We start from the raw sequence: 7,035 nt of genomic DNA on the forward strand, positions 1-7,035 counted from the left end.
ATCAAGTTTCCGATTTCCCGTTAATTATTATTTGAGGTTAGTTCAGTGCAATTGCATCCACTTTATGATTTTCCGTTAGTTATTCATTAAGGTTAATTCAGTACAGTTACATCTAGTTTTTGATGTTTCGTTAATTAGTATTTGAGATTAGTTTATTGCATTTGCATCCATGTTCCAATCTCCCGTTAATTACTCTTTGAGCTTAGTTCAATACATCTGCATCTAGTTTATGATTTTCCGTTAATTGTTTTTCTAGGTTAGTTCGATAGTTTACAATTTATATACAGCTTGCATACATGTAAGAGTCTGTTTTTATAAACTTACTTTCGTTTTTGGTTCCTAATTACTCGTAATTACTCATGTGAGAAGGCTAAAAAAGTGGACATTTGTGTTTTGAGGTTAGTGCTATGCAGTTAGATCCGACTTCCGATTTCCGGTTAACTATTTTTTGAGGTTATTTCAATGCATTTGCATTCAATTTTTTATTTTCCGTTAGTTAATCTCTTTTTTAGTTTAATGCAGTTGGATCCAGTTTTTGGTTTTCCGTTAATTATTTTTCGAGGTTAGTTCAATGCAGTTGCATCCAATTTCCGATTTTATGTAAATTGTTCTTTGAGGTTAGTTCAATGCATTTGCATCAAGTTTTCGATTTCCCGTTAATTATTTTTTGAGGTTAGTTCAATGTAGTTACATCAAATTTATAATTTTTCATTAATTATTCATTTATGTTAGTCCAGTGCAGTTTCATCTATTTTTCAATATTTCGTTAATTTGTCTTTGAGATTAGTTCATTGCATTTGGATCCCGTTTTTGATTTCCCATTAATAACTCTTTAAGGTTAGTTCAATACATCTGCATCTAATTTATGATTATTTATGCTTTGAGATTAGTTTGATGCAATTATATCCAGTTTTTTATTTCCCGTTAATTATTATTTGATATTATTTCAATGCATTTGCATTTAGTTTCCAATTTCCTACCAATTATTCGATGAGGTTAGTTCAATGCAATTGCATTCAGTTTTTGATTTTATGTTAATTATTTTTTGAACTTAGTTCAATGCATTTGCATTCAGTTTCCGGTTTCCCATTAATTATTATCTGAGGTTTGTTTGATGATTTGCATACCGTTTTTTATTTCCCGTTAAATATTTTTCAGGGATTTGCATCCAATTTCTAATTTCCCACTGGTTATTATCTGACGTTAGTTTAATGCAATTGCACCCAGTTTCCGATTTATAGTTAATTATTTTTTTAGTTTAGTTTATTGCATTTGCATAAAGTTTCTGATTTCCCGTTAATTACTCTTTGAGCTCAGTTATGTATTTGAATCTAGTTCCCAATTTTCCATTAACTATTTTTTAAATTATGCATTACTCACTATGTGGAATATTCAAAAATTATATACGAACGGGTGTTGTTATATTAATTATTCTGAAAAATATTTGCAAATATGCATAACTATTATATATTAATATTATACTGATCACTCGACCAAATTTCTTATAACGTGAAAACTTCGCTCTCCATTAAAAAAAATAACTCACCTTTGATAAAATCCTTCAACTTCATTTTGTTGTTTAATAATAGAAGTTTGATTGAAGTTTTGTGAGATTGTCTAATAAGGTGAAGTTCATATATATTGAAGCTACTTGAATAGCAAGAAGTTCTCAATCAACGGAAAGAGATAAGATAAACCCCATTTTAAATACAAAACTATACTTATATAGATATTCCCACAACATATAACCCAATTATGTTTTGTGGTTAGTTCAATGCATTTGCGTCTAGTTTCTGATTTTTCATTATTTATATTTTGAGGTTAGTTCAATACAGTTGCATCCAATTTCCAATTCCCGTTATTTTTTTTTAGATCAGTTCAATGCAGTTGCATACAATTTCTGATTTCTCGTTAATTATTATTTTCGATTAGTTCAATACATTTGCATCCAATTTACAATTTTTTGTTAATTGTTCTTTGAGGTCAGTTCAATGCATTTGCATCCAGTTTCTGATTTTCCATTAATTATTATGTGAGATTAGTTTAATGGATTTGCATATAGTTTCCGATTTCTCGTATAGTATTTGACAAAGTTGCATTTGCATCTAGTTTCCAATTTCTCGTTTAGTATTTGATAAAGTTGCATTTGCATCTAGTTTCCGATTTCCCATTAATTACTGTTTGAGGTTAGTTCAATGAATTTGCATCCAGTTTTCGATTTCCCGTTAATTATTTATTGAGGTTAGTTCAATGCATTTGCATCAAGTTTATTTTTGAGATTAGTTTAGTGCAGTTGCATCCGATTTATGATTTCCCGTTAATTATTTTTTAAGATTAGTTTCACATATTTGCGTCATATTTCCAATTTATAATTAATTTTTTCTTTTAGGTTAGTTCAATCCAGTTGCATCCAGTTTCCGATTTCTCGTTAATTTAATCTTTGAGGGTTAGCTCAATGCATTTGCATCCAGTTTCTGATTTGCCGACAATTATTTTTTTTATGTTAGTTTGATGTATTTGCATCCAAGTTTTGATTTTTTCGTTAATTATTTTTTGAGGTTAGTTTAATGCAGTTATATCCATACTCCAATTTGCTATTAATTATTTTTTAAGATTAGTTTAATACTTGCATTTGCATCCAGTTTCTGATTTTCCGTTAAATATTATTTGAGGTTAGTTCGATGCATTTGCATCTAGTTTTCGGTTCTTTATTAATTGTTTTTTGACGTTAGTTTTATTTAGTATTATATATTTTTTAAAATATTTGTCATTATTGCTTTGCCGTTATATATTTTTTTTTATTATATATTTTGTGATATTATTTTTTGTATAGTTGTTTTTAACTATGTTTTGAGGTCGTGTTAAGGATATATTCGAAATAAGTTGATGTTTTATCATAGACAATAAAATTGTATGATTTGTAATAGGGAATTGGTTTCTATAAATCACCTATTTTTTAACAATTTTTTTTTATTTGATCAAATATGTAAGAATTTGAACACTAAAAATGTTTGATTCGTAATAGGGTTTACAAATCACTTATTTTTTAACAATTTTTTTTTTATTTGATCAAATATATAAGAATTGAAAATACACTCAAACTCTCCAAATATAAAAATTAGAAGTACACTCAAACCCTCCTAAGGGGTTCCATGTACATGGGATTGTAGGCTATTAGAAAAGACTATCTTTCATATTATAGTGTCAGATAGGAGAGAAAAAAAAAACTAACTCTCATGTTAGAGAGCCACATAGGAAAGAGAAAATCCTCCATTATAGGTCTCTGCTTTAGTATATAGATAGTAGACAATTTATAGGAGTTTAAAAATTAATTTTATCCCTACAAATCCACAATTGTTGATTATTTAAATATAAAAATAACTATATTATATATATATATATATATATATATATATATATATATATATATATATATATATATATATATATATATATATATATATATATATATATATAGCATGGCTCCTAAAAGGACCTTAAATAAGTACCAAATCTAAAACAACCACAACTTCACCTACAAAATGATTTATAACCTAATCTTTTATGCATATGATCTACTAACCATAAAGAACATCTCTACAAAAATTCAACTCATTTGACAATTTTTAACATTGGCAAAAGATGATTGCAAAAACTAGACATTTCTGGACCTTTATATATATTTTCAAAAGTGGAAAACAATTTTATCTAAGTTAGAGGATATCAAACGAGTTGAATTTTTGTAGAGATACTTTTTATGGTTAGTAGATCATATGCACAAAAGATTAGGTTATAAATCATTTTGTAGGTGAAGTTGTGGGTGTTTTAGATTGGGTACTTATTTAAAGTCCTTATTTAGGTCTTTTTAGGAGCCGGGCTATATATATATATAAGGGATACACCCACTCTCTTACTAGCCACTCCCAATACTGACCCTTCATTCCTTTTTAATCTAACGGATATTTGTTCAACTAAAACAGCACAAATAAAAGGGGGTAAACTTGTCAATTCTTCCCATCTCCTAAATCCAAAAAATAAATAAAAATAGATCGACTCCGATCATTTCTTCTCCAAAAATATCTCAGTGCTTTCTTAATATGCCCTAATCGACCAAAGCTATCAATCACCGCAGTATACGTTCTCAAGTCTAAATCAACTCCATTCTCTCGCATTTTCTGTAAAAAGACAACGCACAAATCCAATCTCCCAATTTTTCAAAGTTGTTAATCAAGGTGTTATAGGCTATGATATCTGGGATGAGACTAGACTCTTTCATGGAAGCAAAGGCATGAAGCATCTCATCTATCCAACCTGCTCGGCCTAAGGTATCCATAACTATGTTATACGTAACCAAGTCTGGTTTACAATTGAGACCCTTCATAAGATCAAATATCATTATAGCTTTATCTATCTGATTGGATTCAGCAAGGGCAATGATAATCCAATTTATGATAATGATGTTTTTCGGACATTTTATTTCTGACACTTCACCAACGAATTTAAGTAAGGGTACAGAATCTGTTGAATTTAATAAGGCTTTGGCAAGACCAGGATAAATAGTGGATTTATAAAGTTGCAAGATACTAATGCCTCCTTGAATATCTTTGACAACAGTGCTGGCCCTGACGCAAAACGACCTAAGCGATTGCTTTGGGCCACCAAACCAAAACAAAAAATAAGGGTCACACTATTATCGGCACAAAACAATACACTTTCTAATAAAGAGTTCAGTTAGTTGCCATTTATTTAGAAAAAAAAATAAACTAACCATATATAAGAAGAAAAAAAAAACACACGATTTCAATTAATCCCTCAATACCTGAGAACCCAAATCTTTATATTAAACTCTTTGGCAATACTTACCCCACTCGTTACAAATAATTAAAAAAAAAACAAAAACACTAAACCAAATCACAATTAAATAACCCAAATTTTATTTATATCTAAAAAAACAAATAAAACTCTTCTATCAAATAACAAAATCACTCACAATCCCTGAGAACTCAACTCCTTATTAAACTCTTTGACAATACTTACCACACTCGTTACAAACAATTAAAAAAACAAAAAATACTAAACCAACTCACAATTAAAAAACCCAAATTTTTATCTATATCTAAAAAAATAAATAAAACTCATCTGCCAAATAACAAAATCACTGACAATCCCCGAGAACCCAACTCCTTATTAAACTCTTTGGCAATACTTACCCCACTCCCACTGATTACAAACAATTAAAAAAAACAAAAAATACTAAACCAACTCACAATTAAAAAATCTAAACTTTTATCTATGTCTAAAAAAACAAATAAAACTCCTCTACCAAATAACAAAATCACTCACAATTCCCGAAAACCTAACTCCTTATTAAACTCTTTAGCAATACTTACTACACTTGTTACAAACAATTAAAAAAAAAACAAAAAACACTCAACCAACTCACAATTAAAAAACCCAAACTTTTATCTATATCTTAAAAAACAAATAAAATTATTTTGTCAAAGAGTCCGACTCCTATATAACTGGGTACATAGATGATATCTCTGCAACTGTTAGAATCTTATTGCCATATGTCCACTATAACAGCCCCAATAACTTCCGTTAGTTTCCATTTTTACCATTTTTTAACATCCCCCCCCCCCCCCCCTATTTTTAACAACCCCACGTAACAAAAATTAGAAAAGCTCAAACCTTCCTCAATTCGTCATTTCATCTTCCTCCTCTAAACCCTTAACCACCAGCTCCATCTACTAGCCTAGTCATTCTTACCAACTTTGGTTAAGGCGGTATCGATCAACAAGCCATAAACAAAGAATCCCCAAGGGTATCAATCAGGTTGCCATATAAATTTCGGATCAAATGTTTATGTTTGAACTTTTTTTATTGCATTGCGCGATCGCCAACACCAAAAAATAAGGCTCACTGTACATGGTTCAAGATCTATACATTCAAAAGTGATTACCGTAAACTGTTTAAAATGTATGTGGAACCAATGAGTTCGAAAAGAAAACTAGAAGATGGGGTTAAAAGAGGAATTGAAGGAGAAATACTAGTATTAATTGAAGATCGAAAAGAGAGCAATGGGGATTAGAAGAGAACGACAAGCTTTGACAAGCTTTTTTAGCTGTAAGAATAGAGATAAGGAAGAATGGAGCATTAAGTGTTTCAGTGAAGTACATAAGTGTTGAAGATGAATCACGGTTTCAGTGAAGTACGTAAGTGTTTAATAACTTAATAAAAATAAATTAGTCAAAAAGAGAAAAAGGGAAACTAAATAACGTCGCAAGTTTGTTGTTGTTAAAGTGGACACGTGGCATTATTTTGATAACAGTTGCAGAGATATCATCTTTGTACCCGGTTATAGAGGAGCCGGACTCTTTGTCAAATAATAAAATCACTCACAATCCCCAAAAATCCAACTCTTTATTAAACTCTTTGACAATATTTATCACACTCGTTACAAACAATTAAAAAACTCAAATTTTTATCTATATCTAAAAAAACAAATAAAACTCATATTCCAAATAACAAAATCACTCACAATCCCCGAGAACCCAACTCCTTATTAAACTCTTTGGCAATACTTACCCCACTCCCACTCGTTACAAACAATTTAAAAAAAAAACACTAAACCAACTCACAATTAAAAAATCCAAATTTTTATCTATATCTAAAAAAACAAATAAAACTTTTCTAACAAATAACAATATCACTCACAATCCCCGATAACCCAACTATTTATTAAACTCTTTGGCAATACTTACCCCACTCGTTACAAGCAATTAAAAAAAAACAAAAACATTAAACCAACTTACAATTAAAAAAATCCAAACTTTTATCTAAATCTAAAAAAACAAATAAAACTCTTATGTCAAATAACAAAATCACTTCACTCGCTCTCTCTTGGATTATATTGAATAACACAAATTAAAAAAAAATGATAACTTTAACACATATAGGACCACATTCTATTGTCTTGCTTTAGGCCACCAAAATGTCAGGACCGACACTTTTCGACAATAGTTCAAAATCTTT

Source organism: Coptis chinensis, chromosome 2, assembly GCF_015680905.1.
Source record: "Coptis chinensis isolate HL-2020 chromosome 2, ASM1568090v1, whole genome shotgun sequence".
In the NCBI taxonomy this organism is placed as follows: Eukaryota; Viridiplantae; Streptophyta; class Magnoliopsida; order Ranunculales; family Ranunculaceae; genus Coptis; species Coptis chinensis.